Source organism: Stomoxys calcitrans, chromosome 4 (assembly GCF_963082655.1).
Source record: "Stomoxys calcitrans chromosome 4, idStoCalc2.1, whole genome shotgun sequence".
Taxonomy (NCBI): Eukaryota; Metazoa; Arthropoda; class Insecta; order Diptera; family Muscidae; genus Stomoxys; species Stomoxys calcitrans.
The window spans coordinates 73,618,377-73,643,750 of record NC_081555.1 but is presented as its reverse complement, the minus strand read 5'-3'; the positions used below and the strand labels follow the sequence as shown (position 1 = coordinate 73,643,750).

General features: G+C 37.2%; 1 protein-coding gene across 2 annotated transcripts in view; it reads right to left on the bottom strand.

The window, feature by feature from the left end:
- LOC106086291 (myb-like protein P) overlaps positions 1–25,374 on the bottom strand; it is a 198,246-nt gene that overhangs the window by 44,020 nt on the left and 128,852 nt on the right. For both annotated transcript variants that reach the window (XM_059366875.1, XM_059366876.1), the window contains exon 4: positions 12,956–13,155. The gene's annotated coding sequence lies outside the window, so the exon portion shown is untranslated. The remainder of the gene's footprint in view (positions 1–12,955; positions 13,156–25,374) is intronic.

Here is a 25,374-nt window from a genome sequence, read left to right as displayed (position 1 = left end):
GGATAGAGCTGCACATGCCAATGTGCATTGGCACGTCAATGTAGAAGATGCTAATGTTTCGCTCTCTCTCTCTCCCGCGGCTGCTGGCTACTTCTGGGATGGACTGTTGTTATGCTTCAAACTCTCGTAAATGCGTAAATTTACTGGTATTTAGAAGACCGCCCAGTATTTAACTGTCATGCAGCCGCATCGCATATGGCAGCATAGATTAACACACATCTCTTTGTGAAGAACTCAATGTAGCCATCCAAACTGAAATTTATGTTTTCCAAAAGTCTGACAAAGATAATGAGGTCATTACATGGACAACATCTTATAATCTGGGATTGTGCGTCTGTGTTGAGTAAAAGTCTTTAAAAACCTTTTCAGTGACGTTTGGAGAAAATTTGACAAGGTCGTTTAATAATTTTGCCATGAACTCTTCTAATGGTAAGCGATTACCTTTCTTTAAACGGTTGTACAACATACATTTTCTAAGAATTTGTTAAAGATTATTTAAGCTTTTTGTTGACAATTTACTGTTGTTGTATACACCAACATGTTAGGGCACATTAGTTTGGTCGTTCCGTTAGCTATATATCGAAATATTTATTTCCGACCTTACAAAGTACCTATATTCTATTGTAGATCGTTTGAAAATTTAGGGATATTCGAGTGTGGATCCATATGACCGTCTGTCTGCTGTTATTACGATACAACCTTTAAGAATTCAGTTAATTGGTTTGTTCGTTTATTTATCTAAAGCATTCGTATAGGGTGTGAATGCGAAGCCATAGATGGGAGTATTAGTGGTGAGAATAAGAGAAACAAATTGTGCAAGAGAAAGAGTATCACCATTTAGGTGAGGTGTGTGTGGATCTACTTGGCATGTTGGTCAGCCAATTCTTTAAGGTTCGGCTATGGCGTGCGAGGCATTTGCATTTTCGTTGTTGTTGTTTGTATCTGTTGTACATATTACGGCCATTATGGCTGAATGGATTTTAATGAAATTGACATCAATCAAAAGATATTTTTCCAGAGATATGCAAAATATATGTGAAAATTAATTTTCATAAAAGAAAATCCATAAAAATAAGAAATTCATTATTAATAAAAGAAGAAACAGAAATACAATAAATTGTTGTTGCTTTTTACTTAAGCATCCGTTATTTGTGTGAATGTAAAGCCATAGGAGGAATATTAACGGTGAGAGTTCGAGGGGTGACTGGTATGTGCGAGAGAAAGAGTATGCTAAAAGAGGTCACTATTGGGGTGCGAGTGTAAGGTGGTGTGCTGCGTATGGCCCCACTTGGTGTTCTTTGGCGCGGAGGTCAGTCAGTAGCTTAAGCTTAATATGTTGGCAACTGCTAAATACAACTTTGGTAACGCACTTATTTTACCATTGAAGTAGACTTTAAAAGGAGTCAAAGTAACTAATTGTGTGGCTACACTATGCACTTAATGAATGAAATAGGTGGCAGAGAGTGCAGTAATTTTGCTTACATTATGTGATGGGTCTCATATGTTCGTATAGACTTTGATGTACTTGTAATATTCAGATAGTCTAGAATGGTGGTGTGGTAAAAAAATGTTCTTTATGTTTCAATATCAGAAGGGGTTTGTGTGAGGGTTGCCCTGCCACTGAACAACCCAAAGCGGCATGTAGCGTGATCTGGTAATAAAATAAATAAAAATATGACGTCTAATGTTTGGGGGTCATCCGTTTTCCCTAAACCACTTATCATGACAATGAGGATTTCACAAGTAGAGTACGAACGTTACTTTGAATATGGATTCAATTTTCGGAGAGTTTTACCACAAAAGGCATCAACGTACATGTAGCCTTACTATTTAAATATGAGGCTCGAATTCAAGGTACTTGAGAATAGAGTAAGAATTTGACATCGAAATTTTGGGCCAACAATCTCAAAGGCCTCCAAACTTACTCGAAAGGACATGTTGCCGAATTAAAGAAAATCTGGGTCTAAATGAAAGGGTACGAACGAAACATTCAAACATTTAACAAGTCCGCCTTATACCTCTGTTGACATGTAGCCCAATAATGGTACTATAATATTAAAATGAAAAATAAATAAAAATGAATAAAAAAACGTGTATTGTAGAAGGCACATCGGAGCATGCTTGGGTGGTATTAATTTCTTTACTCTGTTTCACCTGCCAATCTAATTGTATCAAATAAATGAGATGATGTTTGTGTATAGATTATCTTATGTAAAAAGATAATCCTCATGAGGAACACATCTCGAAATGATACACCATACAAAGATCTCGGGTATTGGAATGTGGAGTCCCGGCGACGAAGGCCATAAACATAACGTACTACAGTGTTGTAGTACGTATCGGAAGACCGATACGGAAGACCGATGCGATACGTAGTACGTTTTGCATCGGTTTTCCGACTGCTCCGAGAATCGCAGTTAGCAAATACACGTAGTTCACAACCGTAGAGTAAGTTTGGTACAATATAGAACTTCGCTAACAGTATTCTTACTCCGAGATGAGTTAATTTTTGGGTGTCCCAAAGTGAGCGGAGCCAAGAATATCCTTGACCAACAGCAGCATTAACATGGTCTGTCCAGGACAAGGTACTGTTGAATGTCACCCCCAAGTTCTTTGCACGGGCCACGATTTCAAATCTTTCATAAGCAACAACAACAACAGGGTCACAGGAGTAACGTAAAGGCCTTTTCTTAATAACCATGCACTTAGACTTCATGGGATTCAGACGCATACCATTGGCATTCGCCCACACACAAATCCGAGACAGGTCATTTGTCCAGCATTCAACCTGCACATCATCCGCTGGTCGTCACTATATAAAGAAATTAGAATATAACCCAAAATTGAGGCACCCCTTGAATAACAGACAAGGGACTAGACACAGACGGCTGTGAAACCACGACTCTGATATAATTATTCATCAAGTAGTTCAAACACCGTTCGGACGTGTTTAAACATCATCTAGTCGATTTCTGTAAACCGCAGCTGTATTTCCGACACACTTGAATGACATCATCATTTGGTGACCTTTAACTCTTGTCTCTATTCAACCCCATAAGCACGCCTTCTGTGTTTCCTGTTTTGCCACACCATAAGTGTTACCTTCAGTGCAAAATGTAGATTTTTCATTTCAACGTTAACTGACATTGTTTCTAATTCACGCTTCATACATCAACTTAAAGGTAATTAAATCAAAAAGTACCAAGCATATAAAAGTCAGATTATGGTCGATCTGAAGAGACTCTACCCTAAGAGGTGACCTTATAAAAGTTGAAGTGTCACACGAAAATTGAAGTATGTCTTATGATTTGCAATTTTCAAAATGTTAATGAGTTACAAATACCGAAAATGCTACTGTTATTGGGAGCTATTAGCAATTAGTTATTTTTTTTTTTTTTTATTTGGCAAATTTGTTTCTCAATCGATTGTTGTGAACACGACCGAATACTCCCACTTAAATTATAACTTAAAGACCAAAAAACAAATGCTTTTGTTTTCTAGTCAATGAAAACATTGCGAATTCATTAGCATTGACACAGTGATCATTAGCCAAAAAAGGAAAATAAAAATAACAAAAACGACACAATTTATTTCAAGCTGAAATACTTCTTATTTTACCGACCCATAGTTTTTGCGATACAAAAGGTGTAAATAAGTCACTATTACCGAATATTTGGCAAGCAACCTGTGTACTCTTCGGGTCGCAACTTACGCTTTTAATTATTATATAAGAAGTGATCAGCATTAAATATTCAAAAATAACGCTTAATTTACTGTTATGAAATCTGCAATATTGAATTATCTCTGTTGTCCAAACACACAGAATGAGGTCCTTTGAACTTATTAACTTGTCGTTTGAGGATTTTCTACAAGGTTTTTAAAGCAGCATGTTTAATTTAGAATATATTTGTAGCTTCCTTTCTAAAGACATTATTCCTTTAATACATCACCATAAACTTAGCTTCAGAATACATTTTCCTGACTATGGCTGGTTAAATCGAATAGATGTAAATTTGCTCAATGATCATAATACACATTCACACCTTTACGGTATGTACCCAAAAATATGGCTAAAATCCTTTGATTACAAATCTATAAGGTACATTGTCATATTTGGGCTTGTATATAAAGGGTGATTTTTTAAAAGCTACAGGAAAGTTTTTCAAAAAAAAAAAAAAAAAAAAACACATACAATTCAGAAAAATGCATGGAATCTTAATTTGAATCTATAGTACGGTTCATATTATTTAATGTTTGAAGATTATTTCATGCAAATGTTGACCGTGACTGTTCCTCAAATGGTCCATCCGCTTAGTCCAATTTTGGCATACTCTTACCAACATTTTAGCCGGTATATCACGAATAAATGCTTCAATGTTGTTTTCCAATTCATCAAATGAAGCGGTCTTGTCTGTATTGCCATGAGCTTTAACATAGCCCCACAAAAAATAGTCTAAAGGAGTTAAATCGCATGATCTAGGCGGTCCCGAACGTGATATAGGGCGTAAAAGGTACTTAGAGGGCCCTATATCGGCGGGTACGCCCGCCGATATAGGGCGTAATAGCTACTTAGAGCTGAATACGAATCTGATATATATTTTCAAAGATAAGTTACTGAGTGGCCACCCAATCCCGCAAAACTCCCCCAAATCGGTCATGTTTGCCGACTATGGCAATATTGGGCTCAAATGAAAGGTATTTGAGAGTAGACTACGAATCTGATATCAACCTTCGGGACCAATTGTCTAGGGGACGTGCCACCCCCATAACAACCCCAAAATAGGACGTAGGAGTGGATCTCGATATTGATAGTATTAAGGTCCCATGCCCCAAACCTGCCTTTTGCAATAAGGGGTTTAAATGAAAGGTATTTGAGATTTGAAAACAAATCTGATATCCAATTTGAGGCCAATTGCAATATGGGCTTAAAATAAATGATATTTGAGAGTATAGCACGATGCTGATATATTTTCAGGGCTAAGTGTTTGGGGGACCACCCCACTCGTTAAAACACCTCTAAATCGGGCATATTTACCGACCACGTCAATGTGGGGCTCAAATGGAAAGTATTGGGGAGAAAACTACGAAATTGATACCCATTTTTGAGACCAACTTTCTGCGGGTTTACCCCTTCCCCAAAGCACCCAACAAACTGCAATTATTTAGTGGGAGTAGAATACGAATCTGATATCCAAATGTTGGACCATGCCAAGGAGTAAAAATTTTATGGCCAAGTGTTTGAGGACGCCTAATCCCATAAACTCTTCTACAACCAATGGCAATATGGGGTTTAAATAAATGGTATATGAGATGCTGATATTTTATTCAGGGCCAAGTGTCTAAGGGACCAACTCACCCCCGAAAACAGTCCTAAATCGCACATCATGACAATATCGGGCTAAAATAAAGACTCTTAAGAATGGAGTATATCTAACACCAAAGTGTAAATGATCCTAAACCCTCCCAGCGAATTCATAGAGCAATAAAGATCATACGGGATTAAGATAAAGGCATTTATATTGTTATACTATTAATCAAGCAATATATTGGGTTGCCCAAAAAGTAATTGCGGATTTTTCATATAGTCGGCGTTGACAAATTTTTTCACACCTTGTGACTCTGTAATTGCATTCTTTCTTCAGTCAGTTATCAGCTGTTACCTTTAGCTTGCTTTAGAAAAAAGTGTAAAAAAAGTATATTTGATTAAAGTTCATTCTAATTTTTATTAAAAATGCATTTACTTTCTTTTAAAAAATCCGCAATTACTTTTTGGGCAACCCATTACATATACCATTTTCGTAGCATGGTATTTCCCAAAAAGCTCTTTAATTGTCCAAAATAAATATCCAAAGGATAATTTTGTTCCATATAAAGTAAAATAAGGCGCAGTGGAGCGGACTCGGTTCATAATATACTAGTTATATAAAGCGTTCCAAATGGTCAACATAAAGTACAAACCTCGCCAAAATGAGCCTTTTTATTAAACTAGCTGTTTTTACACGTTTATGGCTAGGATGTAGAAACCCTTTGCAGTTAGTTAGTAGACGTAAGAGACTACTTGAAAATGTTAAAAACTTGGCAATTGGTACTTTTTCTGTCCAAAAATTTTATATTTAGAGACAGCATTAACATATATATTGGTTAGCCAAATCGGTACTTTTGCAGCATTATTCGCATCTACATTAAGTTATCTTTAAAATATAAGACAGAAAATAATACCTACTGGAGGAAAAATGGGACAGAAAATAATACCTACTGGAGGAAAAACAAGTTAAAAGGCGTTAAGTTCGGCCGGTACCGATCTGGGCAAAATTAAAGAAGGATGTTCAAGAGGATGTCACTGTCTCAAATTTCGGCTTTATCGGACAATAAATGCGCCTTTTATGGGCCCAAAACCTTAAATCAAGAGATGGGTCTATATGGCAGCTAAATCTAAATCTGGACTGATCTGAGCGAAATTGACAAAGAATGTCGAACATCCTAACATAACTTACTGTCCCAAATTTCAGCAAAATCGGATAATAAATGTGGCTTTTATGGGCCTAAGACCCTAAATCGGCGGATCGGTCTATATGGGGGCTATATCAAGATATAGTCCGATATAGCTCATCTACGAACTTAACCTGCTTATGGACAAAAAAAGAATCTGTGCAATATTTTAGCTCAATATCTCTATTTTTAAAGACTGTAGCGTGATTTCAACAGACAGATGGGCATGTCTAGATCGTCTTAGATTTATGCGCTGATCAAGAATATATTGGGTTGCCCAAAAAGTAATTGCGGATTTTTTAAAAGAAAGTAAATGCATTTTTAATAAAACTTAGAATGAACTTTAATCAAATATACTTTTTTTACACTTTTTTTCTAAAGCAAGCTAAAAGTAACAGCTGATAACTGACAGAAGAAAGAATGCAATTACAGAGTCACAAGCTGTGGAAAAATTTGTCAACGCCGACTATATGAAAAATCCGCAATTACTTTTTGGCCAACCCAATATATACTTTATAGGGTCGGAAATGGATATTTCCATGTGTTGCAAACGGAATGACAAAATGAATATATCCCCATCCTTCGGTGGTGGGTATAAAAAGTTATAAAGGAAATAATGATGTTACATATTTTTCAAAAAAAAATGCAAAATGTTTTTTTTAGCAATTTTAGATTTTGAAGCGAATAACTTCTAGTGGGAACTGACAATTTGCACATTTTTTAACTTTTTGTGACCTTTCTTTTTTGTAGCCTTTTCAATCGGTTCACAAATAGTCCCACAATTACAGAAATACCGACAAACCCTTGACTACAATTTTCAAAAAAAACAAAAAAAATTGTTGTAAGTCCAATAGCTCATAAACCGTAGGAGATATACTTAACATTTCCGCATATTTTTGTAGGGTTTTACGAACTCTATCGGCCCATAAATGACTGTTTAACAATCTCGTGCTGATCAATTTTCAAGCCACATGGATCAGCATTTAGACCCACCTAGGTCCTCAAATTTTGCATACTTATTGGAAAATTTCTCAACTTTGACTATGTTAAGTTTCGAGTTCCAGAATTATTTCCAAGATTTTTCGATTTGGCAATATTGGTAAAGCTACATGAATACTATTTTGACTAGAGTCTTGCTTATAAGGACATCAGCAGAATGGACGCTGTCCAAATCCCTCATATTTTACTTCCTTAGATAGAACATTAACTGACCTGACATAACGAACAGAGGACTATATGTTTAAGTACAGTCGAAGCCGTATAACTGTAATACACTTTAGTGAAAAATCCCGCTTAGGTGAAACTTTGTGAAAAGAACCTCTCCTTTTTTGAGATTATTGAATGTAATTTAATTCGCTTAGGTAAAATATCGCATAACTAAATATTTGGGCACAAACCTTTATATTAATTTACAAAAAGAAGATGCCTTGAAGAGGTTTGATTCTATTAGAATAATTTTTTTTTGTGCAGCTCATAACATAAAATCATCATCCTTCAATTACCTTTAGTCATATGTTCACTTCTTGGTGTTCAAGCTGTTCAAGTGTACCTTCAAAATCGTGTTTTTCTATATTATTTTTTTGCTTAAGCTTTGCAGGCAAAATATGGAAGTCAAGGTGATAATTACAAGTAATACAATTAAAGTTCAATTTTGTTTAGTATAGAGTTATTGTTCAAGCAGTTGCTTACTATGCGAATAATACACAAAGAGAAAATTGCATGGGAAACATGTATACAAAACTTATTCGTACTTGTATTGGTGTTTTTTAATAGTTATATTCATTAAATCCAAGTTCGATTTCAATTATTATAAAAGTTCCAATATGAATATTCTGGGAACTGACTATATTCGTGAGGTACTTTGCCATGTAAAAACTTCATCCCACAAAGGTGTCGCATTGCGGCACGCTTTTTGGAATCGGCTATGAAAATGAGACCCCTTGTCATTGAACTAAAAACTTGAATCGGACAGCACTCATTGTGAGATGTTTGCACCTGTTCCTTAATGGAATGTACAAACTTGCATTTGCAATTTGTATTCAGGGAAGAAGGGTCTACTAATTGAGGCATTGCATTTGAAATATTAAATTCAGACTCCCTAAATTATTACAGATACACGTCTGGCTAGGCTTTATTGATAGGTCAGACTGATTTTCAATAGTTGTAAGTTTGTCTCCATACCCCTCGGCCTTATTAGTTTTTTTTTGCGTGTATATTGTAGACCTTCGAATCTATAACCGTTCTCCACCATAATTGTAGTCAATCGAATGCCAAAGTCAGATAGCTGACTTTTTGCTTTTCCCACATTGCATGTTAAACTAAAATTTAGCACTTTGTCTAGCATAATGGGATGGCGAAACTGGGGTTTTGTCTTTTGCTGTTATTCTCCTATCTTGTATTGCTACCTAAATTTTTAGAAAATTATTCTTGCTGCGGTTTTGAGGTCTGAGATGAATGTAGTGATGGGCACATGAAGGAATGGATGCAGTCGCAATCCAACTACGAGTAACCATCTAACCATCTGTGTAATTATGTATTTACTTACAATGAGGAAGCAAATTGTATTCCGCTCGCCATTAGCTATTCATTAAACGCCAGTTTTCTTCCGCCCTCTAATTTTTTCTCCGTTTTCTTCATCAGTTTTTCTGTAGTTTCAGTGCAATTTTGTGCTAACATAGATTTTTGTTGTTGAAGTTCATTGCGATGTGATTATATAATTAGCATTTTGTTTATAACAATAGAGGAAAATAGAGTAGACAATGCATGATAAAGAAACTAAATTAACGTATACTATGAGTTCATTGTACATTATTGCAATATACATAAATATGTTTATTTTTTTCTCTCTCTTTAAACTCTCAGGGTTATGTTACAACTTGTCATGGTGTGCCCGCAAATTGTATTGCGGCTGCGCAACAATAAGTGTTAATGATTCAATTTAGTTGCTACAGATTTTTCAAGTGGAGCTATTTCCCCTCTTCTGGCTTTTCTTAAATACATGCCATTGAACTTTGGCGGAATATCGGGCACAAATGTACCGCATAATTATTTTGCAAAAACAGAAAAGAAGAATAAGTTGTGGTTATTGAAATGATCATTTTTTCAATTATTGTCAACTGCAGATTACGAAAATGACCTGGAAAATTATTGCATTATCATTTGCAAACCGTCAGTTAAGAATTTTCAGTTCGGCCTGTCTGATTAAATCGCGTGAATCGATTGAAACTTCAAGGTCGGGGCTTGAAGTTCCATCGAAATAATCTGATTTGAAAACCACTATACAATAGGCGAAGTCCCTAGCAGCCAGTCTTATATTTAAAATTGCATTTCTCATTGTCATTTCTTTGAGAACCTGTCTGATTTAGGGGATGTGAACATTGGCAAGTTATTGGCTTTTTAAAGCGATCTGGATGGTTCAACGGTATGAACAAGAAGGCATCTTCCTTCTTCTGTTCTTGTGGTATCACAATTGACGAAAACGTCTAAGTAAGTCTGATGGCAGACTGACACTTAAACCTAACCTAACCTACTCTAAATAATTGAATAAATAAAAAACTACTGTACGCTAAATATAAACAACTAGGAATATCCAAACAAGTTAAATTTTGAACGTAGCGTTCTATTATGACCAACAACTGTTCAAGGTATGGTTCAAATCGGTTCATAATCTGATAAAGCTACCAAATAAGCCGATCTCGGATCTTGATCTTGAATATTATCCTTTATCCCTTGTTTGTCTATAAAGAGATACCGGGCAAAGATCATAACAATTAGATCCATTGTGGAGGGTATATAAGATTCGTACCGGCCGAACTCACTCTTTCGATATTTTCCGTTGTCCTTTTTTGGGTTAAGCGATACTTTCACACTTCAGGAACAAAAGTGTGAGTAGGAGTAACAAATGGGCGTCCGTTAGAAAAGAAGCTTTCGACGGCCAAAACCCGCTGCTCCTTAGGCCAGAGCACGATGACAACGGACCGGAAAGAGAACAAACTTGGGAACTTCCCCTCCAGATGCGCCCAATCGAAGCATCTCTCTGGTGTACCCTGTATTTAGGCACTTTTTTTTAAAATGTTACTAAACAAAAAAAAAAAATACTTTTTTGTCCAAAAAGTGCAAAATATCAATTTTTATACCCTCCACCATAGGATGGGGGTATACTAATTTCGTCATTCTGATTGTAACACCTCGAAATATGCGTCTGAGACCCCATAAAGTATATATATTCTTGATCGTCATCTTATTTTAAGTCGATCTAGCCATGTCCGTCCGTCCGTTCGTCCATCTGTCCATCCGCCTGTCTGTCGAAAGCACGCTAACTTTCGAAGGAGAAAAGCTAGCCGCTTGAAATTTTGCACAAATACTTCGGTTGGGATTGTAAATGGGCCAAATCGGTCCATGTTTTGCTATAGCTGCCATATGAACCGATCTTGGGTCTTGACATCTTGAGCCTCTAGAGGGCGCAACTCTCGTCCAATTTGACTGAACGTGGTGTTTTGGTGTAACTTCCAACAACTGCACTAAGTATGGTTCAAATCGGTCCATGTTTTGATATAGCTGCCATATCAACCGATCTTGGGTCTTGGTTTCTTGTGCCTCTAGAGGGCACAATTCTAGTCCGATTTTACTGAAATTTTGCACGTCGTGTTTTGGTATCACTTCCGTCAACTGTGTTAAGTATGATTCAAATCGGTTCAAAATCTGGTATAGCTGTCATATGAACCGATCTTGGATCTTGACTTCTTAAGCCAATAGAGCACGCAATTCTCATCCGATTTGGTTGCAATTTTGCATGAGATGTTTTGTTACGACTTTCAGTAACAAAGTATGGCGCAAATCGGAACATAAACTGATATAGCTGCCATAAAAACCGATCTGGGTATCATCCGATTTGGCAGAAATTGTGTACAACGGTTTCTCTTATGACACAGCTCCCATATAAATTTCAATTCATTTATGGTCCGAATCGAACTATTACTTGATATAGCTCCAATAGCATAAGAGCTCTTATTCATTATTCCTTGTTTGCCTAAAAAGAGATACCACGCAAAGACCTCGACAAATGCGATCCATGGTGGAGGGTATATAAGATAAGGCCCGGCCGAACTTAATTTTTTGACTTCCAAACTGTTTAATTTTTGGATTTGGATTTCGGGTTTGGACACTCATAACGGCATAGTTGTAAATTTTGCCACCAATCCAAATCATAAATGCCTTCCTAATTTTAAAAATACATACAAAGCCTATAACGGCCAACATTCCAAAAATATATATATATATATTTATAAAAACACCGAAACCAGGATAGATATTGTAAACCTCAAGTGAACTCTTTTGTAAGGATTTTTGAGCGCTATCCAGCAAAAAAAATTAATTTGAAAATCGGACCACAATTGAAGATTAGGCAGCTTGAACAAATTTTCGAAATACCGAGGTGACAACTTTAAGAGCCTGCCAAGAAGCGTCCAGGACCAACCACGGCCGTGAAATTTTACGTATGATTTCGTTGGTCCCAGCTCTAATTATTTAAAATTTTAAAGAGATATCTCTACTTATTCTCAAACGGCATATTTTTAGTAGGTTTTTTGATTGTATCCCACAGTGCGACGGAGATTAGACCTGTCGCCGTTTCAGTAAGCTATCACTCTATCCGCAAAGAAAACATAATTTAAGCATCAGTTAGTCAAATACCTCCGATGAAGACTTATACCCGGCGCAGCCAGCTGGACTTGCAAGTCATTCTACTTTAAGCCGACATAATGTGGCAGTGCATCTTCTAGTATGCATCTTCTTTTTGGGAAGGAATGATCTCATTAGTATATCGTCGTATGGCAGTGGGTGAATACACATTCAGTAGGATGGTTTTGTGGTTTCAATTTCACGACTAACATCCATGCCACTATGGACATACACCTATGCAAGTAATCGGCTTGTTGTGCGCTCTCAAAACTATTGGGTTGCCCAAAAAGTAATTGCGGATTTTTCATATAGTCGGCGTTTACAAATTTTTTCACAGCTTGCGACTCTGTAATTGCATTCTTTCTTCTGTCAGTTATCAGCTGCTACTTTTAGCTTGCTTTAGAAAAAAAGTGTAAAAAGTATATTTGATTAAAGTTCATTCTAAGTTTTATTAAAAATGCATTTACTTTCTTTTAAAAAATCCGCAATTACTTTTTGGGCAACCCAATATAAAGTAACCTCGAAAAGAACATTTTAAGTTAGGAATTCCGCGCTTTTTGCAATGTCCTTAATTGTTTTCCATGCCCCGCCCCTATGTTGGTTCATGTCTGGAATTGTGTCCCCACCTAAGTGCCGGTATCTTATTCGCGGCTAACAGATAACTCTTTTCAACCTAACCTAATACCTTCCTAAAATGTCATATAAGGCATATTTCATGTAACATTATAACAAGTTCATGACTAGAAATTAGTACAAGAAAAAACCAAATATCCAAAACAGAACTTACTAAAATTGTCTGGAAAAGCCGTTCCTGTAGGCGATTGAAGCAATCTATCCGTACATTGAATTGGGTGAAATTCTAGCAATGACTTTCTCAAGACAATGTGTGAAATTTCACCAAATAAAGTTCAAGTTTAATCCAAAATTAGACTTCCATTGGCTGAATAGTAGTTGTTAGTTGGCTGGCTGGCTGGCTTGCTCATATATCTAGAGGGAATAAAAAAACAAAAACATTTATTTATTAGTTTTATTAAAAAAAAAGTAATTTTTGTAAAACAATGTTGCAACTTTTTTATGGACTTGTTTGTTTTGCCTTGTTTTTTTTTTATTTGCTATAACAAAATAAAAACTGTACCCTATAATTACTGCCGCTCCTTTTGTTTAATGCTCAGATATAAAGCAAAACGTAAAAGCCTAAGAGAAAAAAAAAAGAAGGCGAAGCAATATTCGTACTAAAAACATCAAGCTTGGTAATGGCAACATTGGTTTTGTTTAGACTACTCCCCGGTTTTGGAGGAAGCCACTGGCGTTATACGAGGTCTGATAAAAAATAACCGTTATTTTCAAATATAGTGGGTTACGTATGCTCGATTTTCGCATTTATTATACCCTCCACCATAGGATGGGGGTATACTGATTTCGTCATTCTGTTTGTAACATCTCGAAATATGCGTCTGAGAACCCATGTCCGTCCGTCTGTCTGTTCAAAGCACGCTAACTTTCGAAGGAATAAAGCTAGACGCTTAAAACTTTGCACAAATACTTCTTATTAGTGTAGGTTGGTTGGGATTGTAAATGGGTCATATGGGTCCATGTTTTGATATAGCTACCATATAAACCGATCTTGGATCTTGACTTCTTGAGTCACTAGAGGGCGCAATTCTTATCCAAATTAGCAAGAAATGTTTTGTTAATACTTCCAACAATTGTGTTAAGTGTGGTTAAAATCGGTCCATATATGATATAGCTGTCATATAAACCGATCTTGGGTCTTGATTTCTTCAGACTCTGGAAGGCGCAATTTCTATCCGATTTGGCTGAAGGTATTTTGTTATAACTTTCAATAACTATGCTGAGTATGGTTAAAATCGGTCCATAACCTGAAATAGCTGCCATATAAACCGATCTTGACTTCTTGAGCCACTAGTGAGCGCAATTCTTATCCAATTTGGCTGAAATTTTGCAAGAAGTGTTTTGTTTTTACTTCCAACAACTGTGCCAAATATGATTTTAAGTGGTCCTTAACCTAATATAGCTGCCATATAAACCGATCTGGGTTCTTGAGTTCTTGAGCCCCTAGAGGTCGCAATTCTTATCCGATTTGGCATGAAGTGTTTGTTATGATTTCCAACAACTCTGTTAACTGTGGTTCAAATCGTTGCATAACCTGATATAGTTGTCATATAAACCGATCTGGGGTCTAGACTTCTTCAGCCTCTAGAGGGCGCAATTCCTATCCGATTTAACTGAAATTTTGAACGAGGTTTGTCAACGCCGACTATATGAAAAACCCGCAATTACTTTTTGGGCAACCCAATATTATTCAATTAGAGTCCAAATCGGGCGATAACTTCATTTCCTGGGAAATGAATGACAAATGGAGGGTATATAAGATTCGGCCCGGCCGAACTTAGCACGCTTTCACTTGTTTTCCGTTATGATGGTACATGTGTCTGTTATGTAAGTTGTTTATTTTTGACGGATAAAAAGTTAGTCACGTTTTGGTGTACTCTTCGATTTTTTACTATTCGAAAAACTAGATCAAAGAACTGTGTTAAGTTTTGTGTAACCAAAAAGCGTGTTTCAGAAGTGTTTCGAGGATTGGAAAGATTGAAAAAGATATCTGAAGGTATTACTATGAAGGGGACAAGATAGTTATAGATGAGAGAATAAATACTTTTTGAAAAAATTTAAAATGACGGTTACTTTTTTGTCAGACCTCGTGTGTAGTGAACACTTTACTACCACCAACATATACATTTCGTTGCAATTGGAAAATCTACCTTTGTCGTAATTAAAAATTAAAAAAAATTTTAGGAAAAAAAATTTAAGTTTTGTAAAACAGAAGTATTTTTTAACTTTAGTATACCCAATAAAATTTAAAACATATTTTTGGAAGCAATTTAAATCAGTGTTAAATCGAAGTTTAAAGGAATTTTTATAATAATTAAATTTTCACAATAGTTTCCATGTGTGTAAAGTTCTAACCATAGATGTTAGTGAAATAATATTCTGACCATGTAAAAATTAAAATGCAGCCAAATTTTCTAGCAAACCTAATATTTGTCCAAATCCTCTATTAGTACATGTTTCAGTGAAATTCCCTATTTGAACTACATTTAGAAAAAAGTATGTACAAAATAAGAATATTTTGCATTTTTTGTAAGAATCGATTGAAGCAGCTGATAAGGCTACAATCTACGAAATTTTTTGTTCAGAAAAAGTATGCTGAAACACGTTCCAAAAAGTTTTCTAAAACACGTTCTTGTCAGAAAAGCTAACATGAATGTTGTTTCAGCAAAAAAAAGTTGCTATTTTAGCAAACATTTCCGACTGACATTTCAACATACAAAACTGTAGTTCTAAATTCGTCTAAAACCCCAAAAAATGTATTTTTTTGATCGTGATGACGATTTAAGTCGATCTTGTCATGCCGGACCGTTTGTCTGTCGGTTTGTCCAAAGCATGTTTACTTTCGAAGGAGTAAAGCTAGGCGTCTGAACTTTTGCATAAGTAATTCTCCCTAATTTAGGTCGGTTCAAATTGTTAATGGGACAGATAGGTCCACGATTAGATGTGGCTCCAATACAAACCGATCTCTACATAACATATATTTTGAACCTTTAAAGAACGCAATTATTATCCGTTTTAGCTGAAAGTTTGATAGAAGACTTTTGTTACCTCCAACAAATATGCCAAGTATGGTCTTAATCGGTCCAAAACCTGATATAGCTTCCATCTAAACCGATCTCTCAAATATAGTTCCTGCTCTAGAGGCGGCAACTCGCATCCTATTTGCCTGGCATTTTACACGATAACGTTTCATATAACCTCCAACAGATGAATCAAGTATGGTTCTAATCGGTCCAAAACCTGATATAACTCCCATACACTGAAAGTAAAAAGTCAGTTTAAAATAGCAGACACTGCATGCTGATTTGAAGCAGTTAATTTTCCTGCTATCGCAGCAATAGTTGTGCTGTAATAGCAAAACGTTTGCAATTTCAAACCAGCAAGCTGCCCGCCAAAAAAGCTGTTGTTTGTTGAAAATGTCTGCTGCTGCATTTATGACGGGATTGTTAAGGGGAATAAATTAAAACAGAATAAGCAAAAATAAATGAAAGACTTGGGCGTGCAAATCAACGGTTCTGAATGACAAAATCCAGGCTTTTCTTGGTCTTCTTTCATCTCAAATGTGGGCAAAAACCTCTCCGCGGTGTCACCAGGGTAGCTAACTTTAACATACATTAAAGGTAGTAAGCTAAAATATGCCACGAGTTCAGCTGTAGAACGATAAAAAGATGGATTGGGGCGTCGGCTTAGACTTAAAAAAAAGGAAATATTAAAAACGGATCCTCTCTATGTTGACGAACTTCGCAAATAATTTAATGACCACGATTTGGGTATCTGCACCTGGAATGTCCTCACTTTTTATAGGGAGGATGCAGTATACGCACTGGCGGATGTATTGGAAAAATACAGGGCAGACATTACTGCCATATAGGAAGTGCGATGGTTCTGGAAGAGCTCCACAACAGCAAGAGGTGACACCCTATATTATAGCTGCTATGAAACGAGACATGAATTTGGCTGTAGATTTTTTGGTTAGTCGGAGGATGAAAGGCCTGCCACAATCCGCATAAATGCCCTGATGAAAATGAAATAAATATTTGCGCCCATGCCCCGTTGAAAGATAAGGACGAAGAGACCAAGGATATTTTCGACGAGTGAGTAGAAAGAGAATGTGACCGCTGTCCCGCCCACGAATATAGAAAAGGAAATTATCTTTGGCTCAACAGTTGGAAAATTTAGCCTTCACGAAGAAGCTTCCGATAATTGATTTTGGCTAATAGATTACGCCGCGGCAAAGAACGTGGTAGTTAGCAGCACTCGTTTCCAACATCATAGCAGGAACCCGACCGAAAAACAATAAGGCCGCAGCCCCTTTAAGACCGTAGGCGACACTCTGATAAGGCGTATGCATCAGCTCGTCTGCGCAATCTAGCTAGAACAACGCATACCTGATGATTGGAACCTCAGCATACTGTGTCTCGTATACAAACACGATACAATCGAGCGTACTGTATAAAGTTAACGAAATAATTCGGCCCTACCACTGTGACTTTATAGTAGGTAAATCTAGCGCAGACCAGACATTTACACTACGCCAAATCCTGGAAAAGGCCCAAGGAGGAACTATCAACACCTACGATCTTTTCGTTGACTACATGGCCGCCTTCGACAGCCCTATACTTTCAAAGGTATTTCAAGCCATGTCTAAGTTTCGATTTCTGCAAAAATTATAGGACTTTGAAGGATGACGCTTGCTGATACACTCTCCTCAGGTAAATTCGGAAAGAACCTCTCCCAACCGTTCAATACCATAAGAGGTTTCTCCTTTTCTGCAGCAGCCTACCGTGTGATCTTTTTAATATCCTGCTGGAGAAGATTATACGAGAAGTAGGTATGAATAGGTATGACACAATACTCACAAGAAAACATAAGCTACTCGCCTATGACGACTACATCGATATTATGGGTCGGTCACCGGAAAAAGCAATAACAGCTTTTAAAAGTATTAAAAGGGAATCCACAAAAGTGGGTTTGGCTGAAAATGGAGATAAGACAAAGTGAATGATATCCACTCAAACAAAACACTGTAAACCCGAGCAGATAAAAAAATGGAGAAAGTTGGGAACTAAAAATTTGAGATAGTCAGCAACTTCATATACCTCGGCACCGCCATAACCAAAACAAGTGACACCAGTTTTGAAATAAAACCAAGGATAGTACTGCCTACCAGATGCTACTTTGCATTAAGCAAGCAGATGAGGAGCAAATCCACCTCTTGACAGACGAAAATTACATTATGCAAGACACTGATACTACTACTTGCGAAAGTAACTGAGGAAAAGGATTTGAGAGAAAAATCCTTCGTAAAATATATAATGATAAGAGGCCTTCCTTTTATAGCCGAGTCTGAACGGCGTGCCGTAGTGTGACACATCTTTGGAAAGAAGTTTCGCATGGCGTAGAACCTCACAAATTTTGCCAGCATTAGGAGGGGAAATTCACCGCTGAAATTTTTTTCTGATGGCCTCGCCAGGATTCGAACCCAGGCGTTCAGCGTCATAGGCGGACATGCTAACCTTTGCGCTACGGTGGCCTCCAATGGCCTAATGGAGAATATAGGCATCGTATAAACCACGAGTTGTATGATGACGACAGCATAGTTAAACTCACCCAAATATACAACTGCTGCGTTGGCTAGGTCATGTTGTCAGAATGGATGAAGAAGCTCCAACAAAGAAGGCTTTTGAAGGTGATCATAATAGATGGAATGGCTAAGAGGAGAGCGGAATTTCGAAACTGGTTGTCAGAGATTGGAGAAGATGGGCAAAAGGTCAAGGCGCTTGAACTGCTATTTTACGCTCGGCAAGAGGAATACATTTTCTGAAACGTCCAATTAAAGTAATTCGCCTTCAAAGCTGTGTAAATTATGTACAATCGCTGCAGTAATTTTTGCCGTTTAGCTGTAAAACAGCGGATTTTTTTAGATGAAATAGCAGACAGAAATGTTTGCTTAAACAGCAGCTCTTTATTAGCTGAAACAGCAGTCATATCTGCTTTCCCATTATCAGCAGACAAAAACTGTTGTTTTAGCAAACATTTTTACTATTTTAAATACCAAATTTCGTTGAGTATGTAAACAAATCTCGCAAATATTTTTGATCCTCTTGAAGACGCAACTCTTATGCAAGCATATAAAAAATCCATGGGAAATTTTTTGTTATGACCTCCCATTATCCTTTTTATGTTTCTGCCTACAAAGTGGAACTGTCATGCATGAACTGTCCTGATAAATGCTGTCTGTGGTGATCGACACAGCCGAGCTTAACACGCTTTTACTTGTTTTGTGCTATTATTGAGGTGAGACACCTCTTTTGAGGAGAAGGTTTTACATGGCATAGTACCTCACAAATAGCGCCAGCATTAAGAGGGGATAACCCTGACGTTCAGCGTCATAGGCGGACATGCTAATCTCAGCGCTACGGTGGCCTCTACGGCGCTGTAATAGCAGTAAAATTAACTACCAACACTCATCAGCTTGTATCAGCAGACTTTTTTCTATGAGTGTACTTTAGCTTTGGCGAAAGGAGGTAAGATGCGAATCAATCGCGCACATTTTTTAGGTCAGTGTGGCATTTGTTGAGTAGGTGGCGTACGAAGTAGAGGCATAGATATAATTAGATCGACATTGCAAATTTATTTATTTTCAAAAACTAAAGAATAAATTGGATAGAAAATTTAAATTTACATTTAATTAGAGAAATATAAAATTTTTATTTTTATCGATTGAGCCTATGTGTATAATACCATAAAATTTGTCTTAACTTCCTCTTTGCTTACATGCCTGCCTGCTATTCATAGGGTGGTGGGGGTGATGTTGACGGCGATGGAATAGTTTCCTACAAATCCGCTTCGATGCCAAATAAACCCCACATTAATGGCCAAATATGTTTGATGTAATTAATCACTCTTTATCTCGCTTTAACAGAAGGAAATCGCAAAAATACAAACGATGGTCAACCATTAATTATGACCAAATGTAAACTGTGATGCGGGTACCCACTCGCGCTTGTCACACCACCTGGTGTGAGCCAGGCCATTTTTAACACTTTTTTGCGGTAGTGCAACAGCAATTCCACACCACATTTCTTTGATTTCGATTTTTTCTGTTAATTTATTCCTCCACAGAGACGATACAATTTTTCCAGAGAAATTGTGAGATTTGTTGCTTTCTATTGGCAATGGCTGGTATTGCTGATGATGGCCATAGGATGCTTTTTTTTCTTCTTCATAGTCTTCTGGTTGTTTAAAGTAGCAAAAACAGCCAAGAAAAATGCTGGCACAAAATTTCTCATAAAAAGTCTAAATTAATTACACCATGTCTAGTTTTAATATCTTAAAATTTGTTAATTTACAACAATCTTTGTGTTAGATCACCCAAACAATGTAGTTGGCCGCTTAGATGACTCTCCACTAGGCGCTTAACAGGCAATGCTTAAAGCGCATGCTTGCGGATAAAACTCTAAATAAGCATTAAGACCAGTCCCCACCGCTCCCGTTCTCTGACTCAGGTCCCTATATTGAACTTGTAATTTTTATGAGTAGGCCAGTGTGTAGCCTCATGCATTCCTCATCCGCGAATAAATTGGCAACAGTTTCTAGCGGCGGCCTTGTACGTCGTCAATCGTGGTCGACCAACAGGAAAAGTGAAGTGAAAGTTTTTTTTGAGAAAAGTTTTACATATTCCGAAATGAGATGAAAATGATCGATTAAACGGGTATTTCCCGGTGTAAGCCTGGTGAAATTAAACATTGGACATTTTTATTTTAATCTTGATTAACAAACGTCCATGTTAGATGAAAAACGCGAAACAAACAAAAAACAAAAAAAAAAACCAAAATGAAGACAACAAGTGTCACAAGTGCTGCCGTCCTATACATATGTTTGTGAGTGTAGTTAAAATTTTCTCTTCATCCCACATTCCATTAATAATGTGCTTGTTGGTGACACTTTTTCTAATCACAAATGCCAATTTATGAGATTATTGTATGTTAAGGACAAAAGCATGATGGGTATAAGACAAAGACAGTGCTTTAGTGGGACGTTAAAAAGACACTAAAGAATGAATAGTTGTTGAGTATCAACATTTTATGAAATATTCGGGATTTTGGGAAATGATACAGAATTTGTTTTTGTGGAATCATTGGTAAATATTACGGTTGGTACGTTAGACTGTCCCACGCTAGTATGGAGAATTTTTTTATTGCAAATAGCGATACGCATATCCCCTATATTTTTCTTTTGATTCCAATAAGTTAAATACAGATAATTGTACCAAGCGGTTAGCGGTAACTCGTGCCGACACTACGTCCAAAGATGGATGTAGTACTTTCCAAAGGAACAATTTAAGGATTTTAGGTATATAAAAATGTAGTGTAACTTGCCCACTATTGAGGTTGTGATCAATTTACAATTTGGCTCAGTGATTCTTTCTAATTCAGCTAAGCCATGTTGGTCTATCGGCTTATCCTTTCTGTGCCGTTTGGCGGTTTTTTTGCATTTTATCACAGCCACAGTAGTGTTGCAAGTAACAGTTCAATTTTTGACCATGAAAAGAAAGAAAATGGAAGGTATGCGTTTTATAAAAACTACTACTACATGCAAATATATTTTCAAACACACTAGCAAGAAACTGAGGTATACTTCTCTTTATCAATTAGCTATTTCCCCTTAAGTTTTGTTTAAAGTGTCAAAAATGTCTCTTTTATACCATCCGCCATAAGATGACTACTATCGTCATTTCACTAGTAACTTGCCCTATAAAGTATAAATGCATGTATATTCTTCCCAATGTTAGTCGAAATAGCGATTTTCATCAGTTGTATGTCTGCCTTAAGCACACTTACTTTCAAAAGAGTAAAAGTTTCCTAAAGCACGCTATATGCCTTAACACGAAAGCTTCTTGTCGCACAGTGCAATCAACCAAATTTGTTATTCAAAACAGCAAAAATGTTTGCTTAAACAGCAGTTTTTGTATGTTGAAAATGGGAAGGCAGACATTACTGCTGTTTCAGCAAAAATTTCTAACTACTATTTCAACTAACAAAATATGATGTTTTGAGTACACAAGTCTGCCAAAAAATTTAATGCTGCTTTTTACGATTGCCTGTTGCTTGTTTTGATTACTTTGGAATTTTTTAAATGTTTTTTTTGCAATTTTTTGACTTTTATTTGTGGAATATTACTGCTTCCTGATCCATCCATTGGTACACATTTCGAAATGTAGCTGAGCTATCTCGCATTTTTTGTTATTGCTACACTAATGTGCAAATGACTGGCATGGCTTTTGTATCTAAATTTAAAGAAAAACGAGTATGGGAATTATACATTCAGTGGTGATTATAAACATCCAGTCAGACACACATTTACATATGGGTTTTATTTTTCTTCTAACATTCATAATTAAACAGCAGTCATTTTCAGCAAACAACCAACTTTTCAGCAGTAAGCCTGCTACTCTGAAATTGCAGTACTACTGCTGTAATAGCAGATCTACTGCTACACTTGCAGCAAAATTAACAACAAATAGTCAGCAGACAGTGTTTGCTATTTTCAGCAAACTTTTTTCCAAGAGTGTGAGATAGGAAATAAAAATTTGGGCAAAATTTATATATTAGAAAGCCCGGTGATATATGGTTGGCCTTCGCATTCGCCCTAAATTTTTACTAGTTTTTTTTTTTATCCTACCCCATTGTGCGTCGCATCAATGTTTGCCTGTCTCAAATCATGAAATGCCCATAATTTAAATAACGTTAGTTACGGTTTGAGTGGTAGTCTATATTCCAAACAGATTCACTAAGACTATTTTAGCCCATAGCAATACCACACTAGCGGTGTACCAGTAATATGGGGGGAATCGAACTCACGACCCCCGAACTGCTAATCCGAGCGCGCTATCAACTTTGCTACTTAATATACGCCAGGTTAGGATGAAAAGAGGGTGCGCATATTAATCCGCCCCATCCTACTATGTACATACACCTAAGCCAGTAATCGGCTTGTTGTGAGCTCTAAATACTAAAAAGTTAACTCGAAAAAGAAAATCTAAGCCAGGAACCCCATGCTTCTTTCAAAATCCTTACTTGTTTCCCATACCACGAATCTAAGTTGTTTCATGTCTGGTAATGTGTCCCCACCTAATTGTAGGACTCTGTTAGCCACTAAAGCCGGCCAATGATATAGGAAATGCCCCAACGACTCATCATCTTCCCCACATGCCCTACACATTCCATCACTTGCCGCATCGAATTTGTATAAGTGAGACCGTAGTAATATGTGTCCCGTCATGATTCGATATCATGATTATACTGATCTCCTTCTTACTTCCTTTCAGAAGTAGCCTCGTCTTTCCACGATCCCAATTTTCACATAGGATTTTCGCCGTCCTTCCGACCGTTTCGCTGTTCCTGGTTTATCCAGTCTCTAAGGACCGGGTCCAACCGGTACTGGTCTAAGGATTGGATCAGTGTGCCGGTCCGCAAATTGTTAAACGCCCCTTGATGTCACTGCATACCGCCAATGTGTACTACTCGGCACCGAAGCATTTTTCTATTTTATGTACGACCTCGTACAGGGCAGTCTTTACCGCTCCTGCCTTGACATAGGCATGCCGTTTGTATATTGAGCAGTTCGCTGGATGTCCTATTCCTTATCATAGTATCCAGAATACGTTCCATGGCTTTGAGTAGAAATGACGTAAGTCTTATAGGTCTGTATGCCTTTGGCTTTGCCTTACCCGGCTTTGCTATAAATACCACCCTTGTCTCCTTTCAAGCTTTAGGAGTATATGCAAGCCCCAGGCACGTTGTGAAAAAAGAGGTCTGATGGGGCGCCAGATAGTCGGCCTCCTGATGGGGCGCCCGAAATATTCCATCACTTCCGGGTGAATTAAACGAAAAGAGAGAAACGACGACCATTCGAAAAATATGAACAGAAACTAAAAAGCCAGCATAGAGACCGAAGAAATCCCACCGAACAGAGGGCCGATGGGATTTCTTTGCAGAATGACTCGGGTGTCGGGAGACTGTATAGAGCTTTGTGAAGAGAACAGGACTCCTGAACTCCCATTATCTCCTTTTTCTCGTAAACAACACTAGCTCTGCTTTCCTGGGGATTATGCCAAGCCCATCGGCCCTCGCCCATCTCAACAGCTTCCTTAGTTCGCCCTGAAGGAAATCCATAACAGTGGAGAGAAAACGAACGCATCTCACAATGACGACGTCATAAGAACAGGCAACCACTTTACTTCACTCTTTCCTCATCGAAGGACATGAAAATCCCATTACCAAGGAAGAGCCATAAGTGGAGGAAAACCCCTTGTCTATAACCTGATCTGATGTGAATAAAAAAATCCAGCCTATAAATGTGTGTAGTCTTATGCCGATTGCGTGGCGGGATGTTAGGGTCGTTTTAATTCCCAAGGCTGGTAAACCAGGGCACTCCCGGCCCAATAGGCCGATCAGTCTGTCTTCTTTCGTCTTATAGACACTTGAGGGACTGTTAGATGCGTACCTCAGCGATTTTTTTGACCCATCGTTGGAAAACGACTACAAGCATACCTACACAAAGGGTCGGTCTGAGCCATGGTTATTTTCACAAATAACCATGGCTCAGAATCATACAACAACGCGGGTAATATCATTGTCTTGTATAGTGTAATCTTCGTATGTCGAAAAGTGCCCTTGTTTCTAAATTGCTTACTTATTACAAAGTAGCTTCTGTTTGCCAGTATTATTCGTAGCTTTACTTCAAAACTGGTGTCATTCGTTTCGGTTACGGCGGTGCCAAAGTAAATAAAGTTACTGACTGCCTCAAAGTTGTGGTTCCCAACTTTCTCCATTTTCTTTAACTGATCAGTTGTACACGGCATTTTGGGAGTTGATACCATCCATTTCGTTTTATCTCCATTTACTGCCTTGATCGAACGATGGCTAGATCGACCTAAAATGTCGTGAAGATGAAGAATCTTTGTTATTATATAGGGTATCAGATCATTATTGCGAGGTGTAACAAACGCAATGACTAAATTAGTGTAGACCCAACCTATAGCGGAGGACATGAGAAAAGTTAGTTGGTCAATTAATGTCGAAACCTTCAATACCATAGAATCATTCCATTTAAACTCTTTAATCCTTATTTGAATAAGTTTAGTATACAAAAGTTTCAATATGTTCCCCATAAAATACTATCAATCATATCACAAAGTGTATATATAGAGAAAGGTTTCATCTATCTTGATTTAAACGATTCTATTTGCTATTGCGATTTTAGTTAGAACCAATGTTTATTGTGCGATCAAGGTCATTTGCTGTTGATACCATTTAATTAAACTACAAAATTGGCTAATAAAATCACATTTTTGTAGTCATGCTTCTTCAACCATTGTTATTATGAACTAAATTAAGCACTAATTTAGAATGTAGTATGTATTTCCATTTTCAACTGAATGATATTTCCGTGCATGTCCAAAAGCAGACAAAAAGACCGAATAAATACTTCATATTTAAAACAAAAGACTTAAGACACAAACATGTCAAAGGAACATCATGTCAAACGAATGACTTAAGAAAGAAACTT